This window comes from Hyperolius riggenbachi, chromosome 2, assembly GCF_040937935.1.
Source record: "Hyperolius riggenbachi isolate aHypRig1 chromosome 2, aHypRig1.pri, whole genome shotgun sequence".
Taxonomy (NCBI): domain Eukaryota; kingdom Metazoa; phylum Chordata; class Amphibia; order Anura; family Hyperoliidae; genus Hyperolius; species Hyperolius riggenbachi.
Genome location: NC_090647.1, coordinates 443,304,377 through 443,326,182, shown reverse-complemented (window position 1 = coordinate 443,326,182; position 21,806 = coordinate 443,304,377). Strand labels below are relative to the sequence as shown.

Here is a 21,806-nt window from a genome sequence, read left to right as displayed (position 1 = left end):
TAAAAGAGATCACTTATCAGCAATGCGGCTTCATAATCGATTTTGACCTTTTAACTATGTATGAGAAAACAGCAGTGCCCAATCACTGATCTCATAGCCAGCTGAGGGTCTCTCCTGCTGAGGCTAAATCCTGCCTGCACACAAGGCTCTTAAAGAGACACTGAAGCGGAAAAAAAAATATGATATAGTGAATTGGTTGTGTACTATGAATAATTACTAGAAGATTAGCAGCAAAGAAAATATTCTCATACTTTTATTTTCAGGTATATAGTGTTTTTTCTAACATTGCATCATTCTATAATATGTGCACATTACACAACACTCAGCATTCAAAATGAGTCTTTCAGAGCAGTCTGTGAAGTAATGACATCTCCTCTAGCAGAGGAAAAGTAAATAGTCCAGGAACAGTTGAGATAATAAAAGTCAGATAACAGCCCTCTCCACATTAGTCGGAGAGCTTAATAGCTTGTTTGCATAGAGATAACAACTGGAGTTTCTCAACTCTTCCTGTACTGGAAACAATTACACTGATGTATCTGATCTTAATGTTTTATTTCTTAGCTGTGCTACACATACAAATCATAATATCATCATTTTTTTCCGCTTCAGTGTCTCTTTAACTATCATTGTACATTTGTAAAATGTAGGAAGAGAAAGGCAGGCATTTTGGGTGTAAATAATATTAATAAAGGATGTACGATGGAGCAAAAATAATGTTTTAAAGAGTCACCGTAGTGACACATAGTAGAATGCAGTAAATTATTCAGGATACCCACTCTTATGTTAATGTTCCAGGTTTCAGCAGCAGAGACACTTTCTATATTTGTACATTGCTGTATATTGGTATGTAGCCCTGCCCTCCCAGTGATGCTTAGCCTAGGCTGTTTAACTCTGTAGAATTCTCCTCCAAGAGCATTCTGGGAAAACCAGGGCCCATATGCAATTAGCTTTTTCTCCTGAGATATCTCCTAGGAGATCATTTTCATGTTCTCTTTAAAATAACTCTGGTTGGCCTTGATGGTCGGGTGTCTTTTTTTCAACCAAACTAACTATGTAACGTTTAGGGCCTGTGTTTCCACTGCATGCAGATTCTGGATGCAGAAAAATGACTCCAATGAATGCCTATGGGAAATCGGCATCAGAAAAATAAAATTTAGTGGAAACAGGCCCATAGACATTCATTGGTGTCAGCTTTTCTGCATCCAGAATCCGCTTGTAGTGGAAACAGGCCCTTAAGCATTTTACAATTGAAAAAGTGTACCAAATTTAGAAAAGAGTACAATCAAAATAATTTTGGCCCTTTTCTTTCTTGCTGTTGGTTTAAAATGCTATTTATGACAAGGTGTGAAAATATCACCAGACAGGAAATTCAGGAGAAAAAATGAATTGCATCTGGGCCCAGGTATATTTTCTACTGGCTTTAGAACTCTCAGTAAACAAACAGGGGGGGGGGGGGGTCTGGACATTTCCCAGACTGCTGTTCAGTCTAATCAAGCTGCATATGTCATTCACACAGGAAGTCATATTCCATACAATATGCATTAAAACATGAGCCTGCACTTGGGCTTTCAAAGACCAATGGATTTTTGGTCGCACAGCTGGCAATTCACACTTCGTGCAAAGAGTAAAGGCTGAGCAAAAGGATTTGAGGAATGTAGATATGACCAGCACTTTGATTCGCAGTAAATGTGGTTGCATGTGACTGAGTTCTCATACAGTCAAAGTGCTGCAGGATTACCAGGAAGTTGCTCGTCTCTAGCACCGCCTCCAGGAAGTAACTAGATGGCTGGTATGCTATCCTTATGGCTATTGCATAAGGATTTATGCTAAAGTTAGGCATGCGCCCCTGGGGCTCTGGTGGGTGCAGGTTTCCATCAGGTCCATGTCATATGGCTCTTCATCGAATGAAGAGATAGAAATTTAGATCTGTTTGACATGTGGCGATTTGTTTATTCTGACAGGTATTTAAAATGGAGATTTTGTGTGCACTTTTCTTGACTTGAGAACGGACATGGTTGTGTCTGAAACAGCTCCTAGCTGGTATCCATCACCAAACCAGGGACACATGTTTAGGCATTTTACAATACACAATACAATAACATTTCTATAGCGCTTTTCTCCCATAGGACTCAAAGCGCTTAGGCTCTCTCAGATTCAGTAGTTAGTAGGATGAAGTATTCACACAACAAAAGTTATATTTCTGCAAATGCCAGACTGAACAGGTGGGTTTTCAGTCTGGATTTAAACACATCCAGGGGATGCAATCCCCTGGATCCCCAATTTTAGGATGCAATCTTTCCTTTGCTGAATGATGTTGCAATCTGATATCCTTCAAATGTTTTGCATTCAGCTTTCCTTCTGAACAAGGATTTATTCCATTTTCCCATAGACAGTAAAGTTTGTGAATACTATTGCAAGTTACCAGCAGATGTGCTGTCACTATATTTCATGGCATATGTGCAAATGTTTTCCAGTACAGGAAGAGTTAAAACTTCAGTTATCTATGCAAACAAGCTTCTCTGAGCTATTCAACCCACTGGGTCGAATACAGTCCTGTTTTCTGAATCACGAACAGCCAAGAAACAGTGATAGACAGCTTATATAAGGTTTTACTGCAAGAAAGTTCAAAGGGTCATTATTTCTGCTTTGTTTTATAGCAAAAAATACAGGGTGTGGATTTAAAATTGCAACTGTGACAGTTTAAAAAAAATTATTTTTATTATTGTTATTAAGAAAAATGTTATAACATTGAAAATAAATATAGGTGACTTTATTTTTTCCACTACAGGTTTGCTTTAAGACATGATTTTTAGCTAAAGAAGCTTCTATTCATAGAGAAAAGTAACATCTGGGCATGCTGTTAGACGATATTTATTGATATGTGCCTGGAAATGGGCTTTAGAGGGAAATAATGAGGGTACAGTCTCCATACTGTTGTCACAACAGGCTTCCAATACATTTGTTACATTTGGCCATCTTAAAGGACTTCCGAGGTGAACTATTAAAAAATAATCTATTTTTTACTCTCCTGGGGCTTCTTCCAACCCCAAGCAGCAGTCTCAGTACATCGCCACAGCTCTGGTAGTCCTCGGTGTCCCCAATGGCCGCCCGCAATGATGGCAAACCGCCCGCGGGGTCTCCTCTTCTGCACTCATGCCCGCGCACAACTACTGTGCAGGCGCAGTAAGCTCCAGAAGACATGGTCGCGCGGGCACTCGACCCCGCTGGTGGGTCGCCATCATTGTGGGCGGCCAGTGGGGACACCAAGGAGCACCGGAGCTGCGGCAAGGGACTGAGACCGCTGCTCGGGGCTGGAAGAAGCCCCAGGTAAGTAAAAAAAAAAAAAAAAATTTTTTAGTTCACCTCAGAAGTCCTTTAAACAGCCTGGAGGATTGCTCTACAGTTCTGATAATCTCTTGTGCGATTTATTATGTTAACTGCATGTTGATTTTCCACACCCAATTTTGCATTACACTGCACATTCCATGCAATAGCAAGACTGTATCTGCTGGTAGTAAAAGAAAAAAACCCCCACAAAACCCAGCGTTCCACAAAGTGGCAGTAAATCCATGATGCCTTCTCAGCAGTTACATAAGAAATTGCCAAAGCAATTATAATGACTTATTTTATGATGCGATTGATTAAACACTGTTGCCCGCTACAGTACAGCCATTAAAGGAGAAAACTCTCCTGGGACTGCATTGTTTCCTGCCTGTCATTATGTAATAAATTTTGCTAAACTGAATTACGGTTGTGATCTATAGTGCTGGTTACAAGTTCCCCCAGACTGCTGGAGTCATTATCTGGCCATAGCCAAGAAAAGTCAGTAATTATGTTGGTTCAGAATATTACAGCAATTAAGTATAGGAATAAATACCTGCTATATTTATTGCCGATACTCGGGAGTGCCTGCCCTTGGCCCTGTCTTATTTTATACAATTTTATCCAAGTTTGAAGTGTTTTAGTCTATTTAAGTCACTCAACCTGAAGGTTATGACCTTATCTGGCAATCAATCAGATTTTGGGATCCCTTAAAGTGAAATTCCATTTCGATAAAGCAGCAGGGACAGCCATACTATCACAGGAAAAAAAACAACATATATAAGTAGGTGAATACTTGTTCTACATACATACCATATGTATTGTACTGTCCATGTTTTAATTTCTGTGAGTTTTATATAATAAATAAAGAGAAAACTGTTTCAGACATTTTCCATATTTAATGCCAACCCTGTTGTAATTTCCTCCCTTACTTTTTTTTTTCTCCTAGGAACTGCACTGTCATGTCTAGCTAGCTTTGTAAACACATGTGAGCACAGCATAGATCGTATTTTAGCAGCTTCTGCAAAGAGGTGAGGTGTATTTCCCTTCTCAGCCTCATGTCACACTGAACTGCCCTCAGCCAATCAGCGAGGAGCCGGAATGTGGGAGGGGAGATAACAAGCTTCCCTCTTTTCGGCAATGTACCAAATAGAGCCAGGCTGACGGAGATGAGATTCATTAGAAACATTTAAGATTATATTGGAATGCTTGCAATGCAGGGTCAGGTTGTAGACTGCATAATTAGCACATAGCAGTGGGTAAATGGAATTTGATTTTATGGCTGACAATTCCACTTTAACAAAAAGCCTAATATGCAAAACTGATATGAGTATTTCTATAGAATTTTTGTTTTATTTATAAAGCAATATTTGACTTCAAGTTATGGCCAGCAATGAAGCGGATTATAAACTCAAACTGCACTAATTTCCAAGCCAGGAATCTGTTCTCTGCACAACAGACAAGGCCTACAACTTTGTATCTTTCTATATGAGTAATTAGCTGCATAGAGTAGAAGTTCTATTTGCTCCATTTCATTTCAACACCTGAACTAAGCTGATGAATGCAAGCAAACCTTTACATGCCCTTTTGACTGCCTGCATTATGTTGTGTTTTACAGGTGAGGTGACAAAAAAGGGTAAGTAAGCTGAATTATGTCTGTTATTAAAGGAAAGTACAAAGCTAAGCTAAAAGGTTATATTTTTCTTAGCCAAAGTGCACATGCGCAATAAAGCACAACTTGTCTGATCTAGTGGGGTGAACAGCTGAGCGAGGGGGAGGACAGTGAAGAGCGAGGGGGAGGACAGTGAAGGACATACAGCCTGCTGGGACTGTAAAAAGCCACAGGAAAGTAAAAGAGCAGTCTTTCATTTAATCTCCGGTACCCTTTAACTTATGCTTTGCATTAAGTGCTTCTGCTTGGCTAAAAGAGAATGGAATGTTAAGGCTGGTACACAAAATGCAACCTCCAATCAGATCAACACGTCGAATCAATTTACAATGTGCTTCTGAAGCAGTACTGATCTGAAAATCAATCTCCATATTGATTGGGAACAGATCGAACATTTGGGAATTATCGATTCGAAGGGTGGATCGGACAGGAAAGAACAATAAATGACTTTAAAGCCCAATTTCAGGCACATCTCTAAATAAATATTTGGTAACTTAAATTTCCAGATTCCCAAGGGTAAGTTTTTGTGTGAAGCCAAGCTACTGAAGCAACAGTAAATAAGACATATGTCCTCAAGCAGTCTAGCTATAGCAGAAAACATTTGGCTCTATGTTATACTTACGTAAGTAAGGGTTTCTAAACCTGAGCTTTTTTTTTTGGGTTCTCTTAAAAATGTGATGCTTTTGAAATTAACCTTCCAATCCATTTTGCAGCTGCTAGATTTGTTTTTTAGTGCACCAGAACTCTCAGGCCCATATGCAATTAATTTTTTCATCTAAGTTTTTTTCCTAGGAGAACATTTTTGATTTTCTATTTAAAATAATTTTCTGGCACTTATCAACTGGAAAATACTGAAAAGTAGGTGAAAATGTACAATCAAAATTATGCTGGGTTTGAATTGTTAAAAAATTATGCTGGGTTTACACCATACAATTTTCTGTTATGCTGGGAATACACGGTTCGTTTGAAATTATCAATCGAGCCTCTGATGGCTCGATTGATAATTTCCGACCTGTTCGATACCCCGCCGGATCAATTCCCCGCTCGATACTGGCAGGCAGGACAATGGGCAAAAACGAAAAGCTGATAAGAAGTGCCCACGGGGATGAGCGGAAATCGATCCGGGCGGCCGCGGGGACGCGCCAGCATCGAGCCGCCGGCTCGATTCCGCCACATAATCTAAAGGGGCCCATACACTGGTCGATTTCAGTCATTGATCGATCGATTGATTCTATAGAATCTATCAAATTCCTTATTCCATCGATTTGTGGCCAATTTCAATCGATTTGATCTATCTGACAGGATGGAAGATCTAGGTCGATCTGCTGCTGGCAGCAGATCGATGGCCCATAGAGTGGCCTTGGATCTAATGGTGCAGTAATGCCTTTAGATCGATTTTCAATAGATTTCATTTTGAAATCTATTGGAAATCTGTTCCTAGTATGTGGCACACATCAGATTAGACCTGACAGGCATCTGACAAATCTATCTGATGGTCGAATCTGCTGCAAATCTATCAGTGAATGGCCACCTTAACCGTGTATTCCCAGCATTCGATTCTTCTGTTACATTTTTCTGTTAGATTTTCTGATAGAATGCATAATTAGATTATTTTCTGTAGAGAATGGTCATTATCTCTGGTGCATTGTCTCCTGCTGAGTAGAACAATGCCTAATTGCTCGGCAGATAGATCCTAAGAAAGATACATTTCCAACATGTTGAACTTTATCTATCTGGCAGGTAAATCTAACAGAAAATTGTATGGCGTAAACCCTGCATTAGAAGAGAATTAGAATTAGGAGAAAAAGTTAATTGCATATGGGCTACAGAGGCACGTGATCATTTTTGAACAGCTGCTAAATTTATAAAGCTGTGATTTGCTCTGATCACTTCCTGCTGTTGCACATGACTGTGACCAGCAAATCAAAAATTCCGAAATGTATAACATGTCCAAAGTGACCACATGCTTCTCCATGGGTTCGGATACATCCAATCCAACCAAAGTTAGCAGTTAGTTATAACCTTCTAAAACTTGAAAAACAATTCAAGCATACTTTCTTGAAACTATGGAAACTGTGTAAGATTTAGTGTACAAGACTTCCCAGAATTGCCATCCTTGTGCCAATGATGTACGGTACGTACTTAACCAAAATTTTTCAAAAAGTTTGCAGCACAATGTTAGAAATTCCATACCATATTCTCTAGGTTTACTTCAATTATACATTCGTTACACAGGGAAAGAAAATTACAACTCTGTAAGGTGGCCGTATTTTCTGTACTTATGTAGGTGCCTAATCACTTCAGCTTCCCAATTCCTACCAGAGAGATAAGGAAGTGCATTCTGTGATTTACCTCATAGCAGAAGTGCACACACAATACTGCCTGATAAAATCCTCACAATGTAAAACGCTGCTGAGATTTGTTTTTATTGTCTTGTAGTAAAAGCGGAGGTAAACTTTAAAGGGTTAAAATTCCTGTGAGCAAATATCATGTAGGAAATTCAGCGCAGCAAGTAAACAACAGTATTTTAAGCACAGGTCTAAGAATACAGTTTTATAGTATGATAATAACAAGTCACGATGTGCCTTATGCTATAACAAAATGTTACAAAAAAGCGAAGCTTCAATATGGGTAAGAAACCACTTTCACAATGATAGAGAAGGTTCTTCAGAACCAATAAGCAGATGAATCTAGTACAGATCTTCTACAGTCACACTGACAAACCATTAACCAAAGGTTCTGTACACTGAGGCCAAGTAAAATGATACGGTACGTCTTAAAGCGGACCTGAACTTCGAACTTCCTCTCTGCTCTAAAAGATACGCAACAGCATAATAACCTTTAAACAAAAAACATTTGCTACACCCACCTGATAAAAACAGTGCAGATCTATTTTAGGATTTGTAATTCCTGATTCATGGATGCAGACAGATGTTTACCCTCTTGTGCTTTCAAATGGCCTTATCTGCCATAGGCAGTCATGTGACACGGGGGGAGATCAGATTACAACTTGTGATTAGACACAGATGAGGGGGAATGAAATAGGCTAAACTCTCTAAATACATACAGGGTGCATTTCTCTATGGGTTTCTTCAGTCCTTTGCAAGAGTTCAGGTCCACTTTAGAGGAAACCAGAGATGAATGAAAATAAAAAAACACATACATACTTGGGGCTTCCTCCAGCCCCCTTCAGGTTAATCAGTCCCTCTCCCATCCTGCTCCGCCTCCTGGATCCTTCATTAGAAGCCCCAGTAAGTTTGGGAATCGGGGTGTACTGCATATATGCGGCCGGCCGCCAAGCCCCATTGCCCTCCTGTCGCCAGGAGCATTCTGCGCCTGCGCTGCAGTACTGCTACTACAGGCGTAGAACACACCCAGCTGTGGGAGTGCGATGGGAGAGCGCGCGTGGCTGAAATGAGCCTGCGCCAACTGACCGACAGATCTAACTGAGGATCCAGGAGGCGGAGCAGGACAGCGAGAGACCAATTAGCCTGAAGGGGGCTCAAGGAAGCCCGAGGTATGTATAATTTTTTTTTAATTTCACTTATCTTTAGTACACTTTAAGGTGAATCTATGGGAAGAGAATATGAATGCTACCATTGCTGATCTGGTTCTAATAAATATTTACTGCCTTGATTTCTGGTTAATTTCCTGGCTTCCGCACTTTCAGTCACACACCTGCAACAAGCTTGCACTCAGTGTTGGCACAGAACAACAGAAGGTTCTTATGTATCAGGACATAAATGACCCAATGCGCTGTAGACCCATATAACAATAGGTCTAGAACAGGGGTGGGCCAGAATACGAGTGTGGCATGCTTTGCGTGCCATGGGAAAATGGGTGTGGCCATGACCGGATGTGGGAGGAGCTAACTAACACAACCATTAACGCAAAGACTGTGGGCCTAAGTTTTCTCCCAAAACACAGGCAAAGTGATCCTAAAAGGTAATTAGGCAACCTTCCCCCCCCACTCACAAACAGCAAATGGCAGCAGCCAGACTTCTTTAGCACCAAACAAAGGCCCAGGGACAGCAGACAGATCCTCTCAGACAGCAAGAAAGGTAACGTGGCAGCGTTTCACTAGAAAATATACATAATGTGGCAGCGTTTCCCCAGAAAATACAGATAATGCAGCGTTTCCTCAGAAAACACACATAATGGTGCAGCATTTCACCAGGAAATACAGATAATGCAGCGTTTCCTCAGAAAACACACATAATGGTGCAGTGTTTCACCAGAAAATACAGATAATGCAGCATTTCCTCAGAAAACACACATAATTTGCAACAGTTCCTCAGAAAACACACAATTTGCAGCGTTTTACCGGAAAATACAGAAAATGCAGCAGAGTTTAACCATAAAATACACATAATGGCTCAGGGTTTCCCCAGAAAAGGCATGTAATGCGGCAGCTTTTCACCAGAAAATACACATAATGGCCCAGCAGGTAAAACACACATTTATAATTAATGTACTACTATATATACTATAAGTATGTGGCTTGTAATTATATTTTACCAATTTAAATTAAAAAAAAATATAATATTTAATCTTCGTTGTCTAAAACAGAAGGCAGAGTAGGAAAACGAGGCTACTTGTGTTCCTTTAACACAACATTGGCTGCAAACATAAAATCCTATATTTCAGAACAAGGCAGACACAACAAATCCCAGGACGGCACAGCCTACATGTCCACTCTCCCTTTCTGTTTTGATTAGGGATTTGATGGAAAAAATGCCAAGTAAATGTCAGCTAAAGCCAGAGAGTGCAAATGAACAATTTGTCAGGAGAGCAATGGGTGCACAGAGTAGGGAATCTGCAGCAGAGAGCCCAGATAGCTACATGGCAACTGTCACTGCAGCTGGAAGATCCTTGACCCTTCATCTTTTCTAATTTGCTTCATTAAACCTCCTGAAAATAGATGCAGTTATAGAGGAGTTCTCTTCTCGCTATCATTCTCCTGTGTTATACAAAATATACCTGTTTATTACAGCACAAATGGCCTCATTTATCATTTGTATTATGTTAGGACTGCTCAAAGCAGCCCAAGAGCCATCAATCAGATTCAAACGTGCGTCAGGAATCACAGATGGAGAACAAAAGGTTTCATTTCATTGGTTGGTTGTGAGGCGGCAATACAGTCCTAAATGGTGACATGCCTTACAATTATTGTACAGTCTTGCCACAAGGAAAAAGGGATTGCCAGTAACCGGTATGACATGAGAGCCTTTAAAGTGAACCTAAACTGAGTAAAATCATTTAAAATAAACCCATGATGTACCTGCATATGAATATTGCATACTTACTTTGCCTTCAGTTCCTCTCAGAAGCTCACCATTTTATTCTTACAATGATTCCTTACAGTTCTGTCAAGATTTTATCTGAACTAATATATTGGTTGCTGTCAGTTATACACCAGTTGCTGTCTGAAAGGACAACTGATAAGCAAGGTAATGCCCATGTTTCCCTATGGCTAACATGGGCGATATTACAGTTTAGCAGTGTGCTGACAAGAATGCGGTTATGGGGTTATGGCCATTTTCAAAATGGAGGATGGAGAATTCCATTGATCGATGTGGACAAACAGGATGCAGGAAAAGAGAAAGAGATTGGTGAGTAGATTACACGGGAGGTAACTATGACATGTGTATGTTTATTATGACTTTAATTTTTCAGTTCAGGTTTGCTTTAAGAGTGGTGACAGTATGTTTAGGCAGTGACAAGTTGCCAAGTGTAGTTACCAGTAATTCCATTAAACAGCAGAAGCAACAACTAGGGCTTGATTCACAAAGCGGTGCTAACTGTTAGCACGCCTGTGAAAACCCCGTTAGCAAGTCTAAACGAGCTTTTCGCGCGCAAAACTTTGTGCGCGTAAAAGTTTACACGCTCACTGCACAGAGCGCAGGGCGCTCCGCGTGAAGTGCCCATTAAAGCCTATGGGACTTAGCACACGCATAGGACGTTGCGCGCGGTACTTAGCGCGCGATCTGATTGAGAAAACCGGTGCTAACCTACTTAGCACCCTGGTTAGCACGCCTAAAGACTTTAGATGTGCTAGGTAGGTTAGCACCGCATAGTGAATCAAGCCCCTAGTAAGCAAAATGTCTAATTGACAAGGCACAAATACAAAGCCACAGATAAAAGAAAAGAACTGGAATTAAACTGTGAGAAATCATGCACAACAGATAGCTTACACTCACCACACTGTGCCGGTTACTGAATCACAGATCTGAAATAAGCATGCAGGAAATCCAATCTGACTTCAGTCAGAGCACCTAAGCTGCATGCTTGTTCAGGGGTTCTGGCTAAAAGTATTAGAGACACAGGATCAGCAGGAGAGTCGGGCAACTGGTATTATTTTAAAATGAAAAATCCATATCCTTCTCAGTTTAGGTTCCCTGTAAACAATGCAAATTGCCTAGCTATCCTGCTGATCCTCTACCACTAATCCTTTTAGCTGAACAAGCATATAGAATCAGTTCCTGACTGAGGTCTGACTAGATTAGCCTCATGCTTGTTTAAGGGCCCGATTCCACTGTTGCGACACGATTTCGCCGGCATCCCGACTCTTGTAAAAACGGATGCGGATGCGTTTCCGCATGCGTTTTTACCCGCGATTTCGCATGGCAGGGTGCCATGCAAAATTAACCATGACTCTGCCAGGGCAAAATAACACTGAAAAAGGTGCGAAATCGCACGCGAATCGCGGGTAAAAACGCATGTAAAAAACGCATGCGTTTTTCCTATTAAATACATTAGCGGCGATTCGCATGGATTCCCGACGCAGGCGAATTCTGTGGGTCCCGTCGTGCAGATTTGGCCCGCCGCCAAATCGCTCCCGCACGCCGCACATATGGAAACAGCCCCGGCCACTTCAATGTACCAAGCGAATCCGCATGTCGGCGCCGCATGCGGATTCGCTATGGTGGAAACGAGCCCTAAGGTGTGTGATTCAGACACCACTGCAGCCAAATAGATTAGCAGGAATCAAGGCATCTGGTATTATTTAAAAGGAAATTAATATATAACTTCAAGTTTACTTTAAATGTACCAGTATCTGGTACATCCTTTGCACACAATTCAAATTTATATGCAGAAACACACACACATTTATACCGTAATAGCAGCACAATGTAATTAATAGAAAACCTGCAAATGGTGTCTGGAAAATAATAAAGTCTGCATGATTTTAGGTATAGTACATTTGAATCTATCTATCTCACACTTCTCCTTCTCGCTCATTTCTTAGGCTCATACCGTAACTATAATTCTAAAAATGAATACAATGCAAGAGATATATTTGCTCATATGGAAGACAGAGCACGAATGCAGCTAATATTATTCCACGGCCCTGTCAGATTTACTCCCATATGGCACATTAGCTCAGCAGAAACATATCTGTCTGTCATTGTCACTGACTCCCACGGCCATTAAAACTGATGATTCAGTACATATCAGATCTGTTATTTCCTTTAAATGATTGCTTCAGTCTAAAATTGAAAGAATTCTGTTAATGTCAGAAAGTACAGTAATTCTTTAAATGCCAGCAGCGACCTATAAAGTTGCTTGAATATTTCCATTAAAGATGGTGAAGTAAACAAAACACTTTCTTGATGTGTGAGAAGCAAACTGAATTCACTAAAGCAGACACCATCTAATGTATTTTTCTTCTATTATACTGTACTATCATGCTCCCTGGTGGATATTCTTGGAATTGCATCTGCTCTTTTTTAACAAATGGAATAAATTAAAGAATTCAACTGACATTTCTTATATTATGTTCATTTCTGTTGATAACATTTTTCAAGATGAATCCAGACACTAAATTAACTTTTTTTTTTAATGGTCCAAAAAGCAGCACGTGATCACTTATTTCAGTGGATAGACGCAACGCAAGGCTAATAACAGTAAGGAATGCGTCAGACTGCCAGAGTGCCAAGAATATCTTTGTCATTCTAGAAACAGCAAGAAAAGGATAGTGGTAGACATGCATCAACTATTTGACCAAATGAATAAAGATATTTTAACTATGTATAAAGGAACCTGTAACCAAGTGGTTTCATCTTTTCCAATAAGGTAAGGGGATACTGCGCAACATAGTTGCAATTAAAGGGACTCCGAGCACCTCTCATGGGTATGCCTTTAAGCCAGACGACTTCCAACAAAGTCGTGCTATGACCCCTCTGGAGGAGCCTCTTGCAATGGCCATGCAGGTCTCTTCCGCTTTATTCAGTGATGCACTTCTCTAACATAGAAAATCGGGGTGACTCGGAAGTTATAACATAGCCAAGATGGTAGCCGTGATTTTTAAATTGAAATCGAACAAAAACTATTTGGTGTAGAACGGCGATTCAGGCATCAAATGAAAGAGGAGAGCACAAGCTACAGAGAGGTATGCATTTAAGTACTTTGCAGTACTGGTCAGAGTCTTAAAGGCATACCCATGAGAGGTGATCGGAGTCCCTCTAGGGCCCTTTTCCACCTGCAGTCGCTAGCGTTCACGCTGAACGCTAGCGATTGCTGAATCGCAAAACCGGCGATTCCCCGACGTTCGCGGCCGCGATTTTGCTATGCTATGCACTGCATAGCAAAATTGCGGCAAATATCGCTCCGCCGCCGTTCGCGTTCCCGTCAAAAGCGATTCCTATGTTAAAAAGCAAACCGTAGCAATTGTAAAATCGCTAGCGGTTTGCGTTTTTGCGATTCAGCCAGCGCAAACGCGCTGGTGGAAAAGGGCCCTAAGGCCTCTTTTTCACCAAACCATTTTGCTATGAACACTCAGGTGCTTGCAACTATGTTGCGATTAATTATTCTGATCTACATTTAGGTACAGTTGAAACATGTAAATTCCGACAGCAATAGATGGACTGATTTACATACTGAGGAGCGCTGTTTGATTCTATTTATCAGCATGGTGGCATAGTGGTTAGCTCTCTCGCCTTGCAGCGCTGGGTCCCTGGTTCGAATCCCAGCTAGGGCACTATCTGCAAAGAGTTTGTATGTTCTCTCCGTGTCTGCGTGGGTTTCCTCCGGGCACTCCGGTTTCCTCCCACATTCCAAAAACATACGGATAAGTTAATTGGCTATCCCTAAAAAAAAAAAATTGGCCCTAGACTACAGTACTTACACTACATAATATAGACATATGGCAATGGTAGGGATTAGACTGTGAGCTCCTTTGAGGGACAGTTAGTGACAAGATATATATATACATTGTACAGCGCTGCGTAATATGTCGGCGCTATATAAATACTAAATAATAATAATAATAATAATAATATTAAAAGGTAACCCATGCATCGACCAGACAGATCTCATCTGACTGAATCCGATTAGGAAGAGATCTGTTGCTTGCCCATACACAAAAGACCAATTTCCAAAAATAATTAAATCGAATGCTTGATTGGTTCACAAAATCCATATATGGCCAGCATGAGATAAAGGGATACCCAGGTATTTAGGTTTGTGTGTATAGTATTTACATCAAAGTCAAATCGATTTGGTTAGATCTCTCTCTAAAGGTGGCCACACACGATACAATAAAATGATCCGATTTTACGTTAATTCGATTAAAACGATCGGATCTCCCAAAAAAATCGAAAGCTTTGTTTTCATTCGACTGAAAAATCCGATCGGATTTCCAGTTTTCTTCGATTTTAATCGATTCGGAATGCCAGATATTTTTCTTCAATCTTTCTAAAGATTGTATGGTGTGTGTTGAATTGTCCATTTATTAATATACACACCCTATCAATTTTATCAAAGTTTCCAATCATTTTTATCATCATTGGGGATAAATTGAACATACGTGTGTGGTACATTGGTCATATTTTTAAAATGTTACAATTAGTCAGAAAAATTTATTGCAATTCTTAAATTGAACAGATATTTAAAAACAAGCTGCATGCTTGTTCAGGGGCTATGGCTAATAGTATTAGAGGCAGAGGATCAGTAGGGCTGCCAGGCAACTGGTATTGCTTAAAAGGAAACAAACATGGCAGCCGCAATATACCTCTCTCTTCAGTTCCCCTTTAAGTAAGTGGGTGGCATTCTGTGTTGCTGATAAGTAAATCTGAACAACAGAATTACAAAACCTTCATTATTTTAGCATTTTAATTTGCCATGGTAACCAACATTTGCTTTGATTTGAGCTTTGCAAATTATTACTCACTCAATAAAGATTTCATGAGGTGAATCACTATATAGGGTAACACAATTCTTGTTGTAGAACAACTTTTATCAGAATAATTTCTGATGTTGATTCATAAGCTACCTGAAATCAGGAAAAAATTGATTGATGCAGGCATGCTAGGGACAACACATCCCCAGCCAATTCAATCAGCAGTGGCTAGTAATCAATACATGTATGGCCAGAGCGAAGACTCATTATACTAAATTATTATAATGAGTCTTAGCTCTGGCCGTACATGTATTGGATATATATATATATATATATATATATATATATATATATATATATGTATATATGTATATATGTATATGTATGTATGTATGTATGTATGTATGTATGTATGTATGTATGTATGTATGTATGTATGTATGTATGTATGTATGTATGTATGTATGTATATATATATATATATATATATATATATATATATATATATATATTGACATCACCCATGATGTCACATGCATGCACAAAGCTCTCCTGGCCAGGGTTGCGTGCTGTACTAGTACCTGTGCAGCCCAGCCAGCGCGGGAGAACTGATGCACGGCCAAGCTGACTGGTAGACAGAGACGGAGAGCAATTACAGGTACCGGAGGGGGCAGAAAGGAGAACCCCAGTTACTCAGATTCATTTGGGCTCTGGTATCCTTTAAGACTGAGAACCCTTTCATGCTTAGTATATAGGTCATGTGACTAAGGCCTCATTTCCACTATACACACTGCTGTCTGGGTGCATTTCAGCAACGCTTATAGAGTATGCAAGGCCATCAGAAGATCTGGTGTTCCCACTTATTTGATGCACAGCAGTTATCGCTTCTCACTGTAACTGTATGTAATTAGTACAGCAACAAAGAGTAACCCTGGTGCCGTGTGTTGATGAATAAATGTATGGCCACCTGTGCTGTACATTGGAAATTAAGCCTACACTTTAGTTTAAAAAAAAAAATCAATATAGTATTGCATATATTGTTGATACAGTACATAAACCTTTCTTTAATTTAATACTATCAGAATTAGATTTTCATTCCAGACTGCAACCAACTATGATGTTCAAAACCTGCTGAAAACACTTCCTGGCAGCCATGGCAACTTACTTTACTGTTTGGTGAATATATGGGTCCACTTAATCAGTTGCTCTCAGTTATAACTGGAAGACAATTGATTTTCAATGTAATGTCCATGTTTTCCTATGGCTCAGTTCCCACTATACGCTTTTTAACCACTTGCCGACCGCAAGTTGCCGACCGTTGGCAAAGTGGTAGCTGCAGGACCAGCGACGCCGGCTAATTAATCAGGAAACAGCCGCTCGCGTGAGCGGCTGCTTCCTGTCAATTCACGGCTTGGGGCTCCGTAAATAGCCTGCGGGCAGCCGATCGCAGCTCGCAGGCTAAATGTAAACACAAGCGGAAATAATCTGCTTTGTTTACATTTTTACAACGCTGCTAACAGTAGCAGCGTTGTACTAAATCAGCGATCCCCGGCCAATCAGCGGCCGGGGATCGCTGTCACGACAGGCAGGAGCCTGTTAGAGGCTGCACAGGACAGATCCGTTCCTGTGCAGCCTCCGATCTCCGGGGCAGGGAGGTAGAAGAGGGAGAGGGGGAATCCTGCGGTGGAGGGGGCTTTGAGGTGCCCCCCCCCCGCCACCCAAATGCATGCAGGAGCGATCAGACCCCCCCCAGCACATCATGGGGGAAAAAAGGGGGGCGATCTGGTTGCTCTGCCTGTTGTTTGATCTGTGCTGGGGGCTGTAGAGCCCACCTAGCACAGATCTTAGAAATCAGTGCTGGTCCTTAAGGGGGGGTAAAGGCTGAGTGGTTAACTGAAAGCTGAAAGCTTTTTCACAATGCACTGCTATGGGAAAAACGTGTACCAACGCGCACTAACGCACATGCATTAGTGTGCATTTTTTTCCATGGCAGTGCATTGTAAAAAAGCTTTCAGTTAAAACACGTATAGTGGGAACAGAGCCATAGGAAAACATGGACATTACTTCGAAAATCAGTTGTCTTTTGTAACGATTGTGGGATTCTCTCCGTGATCAGCGCACAAGACGTGCGCTGACACTGCGGAAATCCTCCACAAGCGTGTAATTTGCGGGAACCCAGCAAAAGGTGCAATGCACCTGTAGAGGGAAATTCCTGTCGACAGGTGGAGCTGTGGAGTGCAGAGGAACAGCTCCTCTGCCCTGCCACAGACGCCAGACAGGAATTGCATGAAGGGAAGAAACGCAGGGCAAGATAGCCCTGAAGGAGAGAGAGCAAAGCGACAGAGGGTATGTGTGTGCACCAATCTAGTCGCCAATCCGCGACAGTGCATACACAACCATGAAGAACAGGAGAGAAGGCAATCGCCAGAGATGGCGATTGCTAACAGCGACACAAGACTGAATAAGCACAGATGAGGAATGTATGTATGTCCACCAATCTAGCCGCCACCCTGCGACAGCGGACACACAACAAAGGAAACCAAGTGAGAACGCAATCGCCAGAGAAGCGATTGCGAAAGAGAATGAGCACAGGGACAGATTGTATGTGTGTGCACCAAACTAGTCGCCAACCCGCGACGGTGCATACACAACAGTAGATATGAAGTAGGAACGCAATCGCGAGAGAGGCGATTGCCAGAGGTGACACAAGGCTACAGCAAGGCAGAGCACGAGAGTAGCAAAGGCACAGCAAATCATACAATGAGAAGATAAGGAAAATAACAAACGCTAGCTAAACGCGAACACCGCACTCATTCGCAACAGTGCACGCTTTTATGCGCGGTCTCCGCGTGATAAGCACAACAGAGACAAGCACGCTTAACTAACCACCGACAGACAAACATGAAACAGAGGACGCGAGCGCTTGCTTAACGGTTACCTCACCGAGTCTCCAGCAAGCGTTCGTAACAGACAAGACAGATACACGAAAACAGGAATAAGTGGGAGATAGGATCCACAGCACTAGCGCAAGAGGCTAGTGCGATCCAGGAAGACAGAACAGAAGGATCCACAGCACTAGCGCAAGGAGAGTGCGATCCAGGTATAGAAAGAGAGATGGAGATCAGACGGATCCACAGCACTAGCGCAAGGCGAGTGCGATCCTGGCAAGACAGATCAGATGAGATAGCTGGTAGCAACCGCTGCTCCAGCTATACTCCAAGAACAAAGATCAGAACGACTTCCTGTCGACCACCGCTGGGACAGGACAATCGCAACAGACAAACAAAACAGATATGCAATCCTAACTGCACTAGGGAATCTGCCTAGTGCAGTTCCAGGAATTACTCTAAACTAATCTTCAAACAATGAGCAAGGCTGACACTCCAAGAGTGTTCCACAGGACTAACCCTTATGACCAGCAAAGGACTCTGGGAAACATAGCTCTTTATATTGCCAGTTATCAAAGGAGGCAGGTAGGGGATTTGCATAACGAGTGTATGCAGATTCCTCAGCAGCAGAACAGACCAGAAACTTGTAATGGAAAGACAGGTCTCTCTTGCAGAGACCTGCAGCCCACAGACTAGAGGAATGGTCAAACAGCTGTCTGCCAGTGCATCCAGCTGAGCGGATCATTACATCTTTCAGTTATAACTGAGAGCAACTGAGTAAGTGTAACCACTTCACCCCAAGGCGGTTTTTACCCTAATGGACAAGAGCGATTTTCACCTTTCCATGCTCATCCCTTTCATTTGCCAATAGCTTAATCACTACTAATCACAATGCATCTATATCTTGTTTTTTTCACCACCAATTGGGCTTTTTGGGGTTGATATTTGTTTTCAGTAATTACCTTATTTTCTATGCATTTTAAAGGGAAAACAAGGAAAAAATGAAAAAATACACTATTTCTCCAATGTCATCCCCTATAGTTTTAATATAAACACTGCTACTGTGCATAAAACCCGCACATTTTATCTGCCTATTTGTCCCTAGTACAAAGTATGGTGACAATACATCATTTGTAAATAAAAGTGTTTTTTTTTTTTTTTTGGGTGGGGTTTTTTCTTTCCACCATTTTCACGTGCACGGGGATGCACGTGCACATGCACAGCAGCAGCAGCACTGTCTGACTTATAAAAACGTCCTGTAGCCATTAAGAGCTCCAGGACGTTTTTATAAGTCAGCATGTCATTAAGTGGTTAAAGAATACCCGAGGTGAGGGAAAAGTTGAGATTTACTTACCTGAGGCATGTTCTAGCAATTCCACAGTCTACCAGGTCGCTTGCAGTGCTCTGTGTACTTCAGTGCGCTGCTGCCCCCCTCCGAAAGATCCGCTAGTCACAGCTACTGTGCAAGTGCAGCCCTGGCCATATATCTCCTAGATTGCGCTCCCATGACCCTTCTGTGCATGCGCAGTTCATAGACTTAAACTGCACATGCGCGATCAAAGAAGCACGAGGCTAGGGTCGCACATGCACAGTTGGCAATCCTTCAGAAGAAGATAGCGGCACACTGGAGACTATAGGAAGCACAGCTAGGAATCTGACAGACTGTGAGGGCCTTGAAGAAGGTAAGTCATTGTCACCTTTTTCCCCTTACATTGGGTTTTCGTTGAGACCCAGTATGCAGATCGGTACTCGGACTAAGGGCCTTTTTCCACTAGCCTGCGATTTGCGATTTGCTTCTGACTGCAAATCGCAAGGTACATTAAACTAATGGAAACTGCAACAGCAATTTCCATTAGTGCGATCCGATTGCGATGCGATTTTGGTCAAAGCGCAATCGTCGTCCTGCTGCGTTTTGTATGCGATTGAGCTGGACTATAATGAGTATAGTAGCTCAATCGCAATCGCATGGTGGAAATTGAAATGCGATTGCGATCGCGATCGCAATCGCGATCGCAATCGCATTTCATAGTGGAAAAGAGCCCTAAGGTTTGACCACAGTAACCACAAGCTTGATTCAGGTGTGTAATTCAAACAGTAATGAAGAAGGTACGATTAGCAGGCCAGCCTGGCACTTGGCATTGTTTTAAAGGAAATGAATATGGTAAACTCCATATCCGTCACTAAGTAAACAGGCTGGAATTGCACCACAGGTGTGGCAATGCAGCACCATGCATCACACATCCAACCACTTATATCACCAGGATGTCCTCCTCTGTTTTTCCAATATGCTCCCACCGTTTTAAGAAGCACTTGATCTTGAGTTTATTTTCACTTCTACATAATGTTTTCTTACTGTATACAATGGTGATTGATGTATTAAAAACATGAAGAGTCTGTAAGAGGCTACCAGATACTAGCGTCAGAGTCTTTCACGGCTTCTTTTACATAGAACACAGTTTTTGCCTATCATGAAATGCAGAGACTCCAATTACTGTCTTCCAGAATTCATTAGTCCTTTTCAGTCTATGATTTCCTAGTTCTTATTCCCTTTAATGTACAGATAGCACAATTGTTACCATGGTTACCGTGCATTACCTCACATTTTTCTACATTCATTCTCATCCAGTATTCCCTGCACACATCATTCTGTCCAAGCCCTGCTGCAGAGAGCTGCTGCCCTGCCCATCCTTCACACAGCTCTGTGCTTAGCTTACAGCTTCTAGCATTAGAAAATGGGAGAAGGAAAAACAGAGTAGGTGTTGTCCACGACAGCTATTCCATCTCCAGCTGGCACTAAGCTAACAAACATAGAAAATGAAAGAAAATATAAAACACTCCTTTTTTTCAGTTTTTATACAGGAAGTCTAATTGTAAATAGCAGACACTTGGCTACAGTGCAGCATTTTTTTTTAAATTAAATTAAAGGAGATGATTAGTCTTAGTACTGCTACTTTTTGCTGCTTTTGTTAAAGTGTACCTGAGGACTACTTTGGGTTAAAAATACATACCCAAAAGGAAGGAATCTTGTAGAGGCTTCCCACGCCTCCTCCGGACTACCGTTGCTGTTTGTGGACCCGCTAAAGAAATCCAAGAGTTTGTTGGATTGAAGACCTGGGCTGCACGCCTCTTCACGCACAAGCGTTTCTGTATTGCGCTCTCATGCGGGTGCAGCACGACCGCACTCCTGCATGCAGAGGAGCGTAGCCCAGATCTTCCAGAGAGTCCCATCGAGGCAGCAGGGATGAGAAACAAGGTAAGCTTCTACAACAGGGCTTTCCAACCCTGTCCTCAAGTACCACCAACAGTGCATGTTTTACAGAAAACCACAAACATTCACAGGTGAGGTAATTAGTGTCTCAGCAGAGCTAATTAACTACTTCTTTGGATTTCCACAAAACTCATTGTTGGTGGTACTTGAGGACAGGCTTGAGAGGTTCTACAGGATCCAGAAGCTTCCACCTTTTTAGGTAGGTATGAGTTGTTTGACCCAAGGTTTGCCTTGGGTTCATTAAAAGAGCTCCACCTACTGGTTAGAATGGTAAGATCCATAAGTACAGAAAAGGCCTCGTTTTGCTCCAATGCAGTATAGAGAAGGTCATGCTATGAGGAAAAATAGGGACTAGTCTTCACTTACCAGTTTTGGGGACTTTGCTGTTGTATTAACCATTTCTGCCGCCCGGACGTGATGCTCACTTCCAGGCGACTGCTCTGCTGCGCTCCCGCGCGTGATCGCGGGCGCGCCCCTGTGCTGTCCACCGGTAGCCCTGGGATCAGTGAATGGGAACATGGTTCCCGATCACCGATCTGT

At 41.8% G+C, this 21,806-nt stretch overlaps 1 protein-coding gene across 2 annotated transcripts in view; it reads right to left on the bottom strand.

Annotated features, from left to right (window-relative positions):
* LOC137546941 (spermine synthase-like) overlaps positions 1-21,806 on the bottom strand; it is a 206,336-nt gene that overhangs the window by 55,444 nt on the left and 129,086 nt on the right. The window lies entirely within an intron of this gene.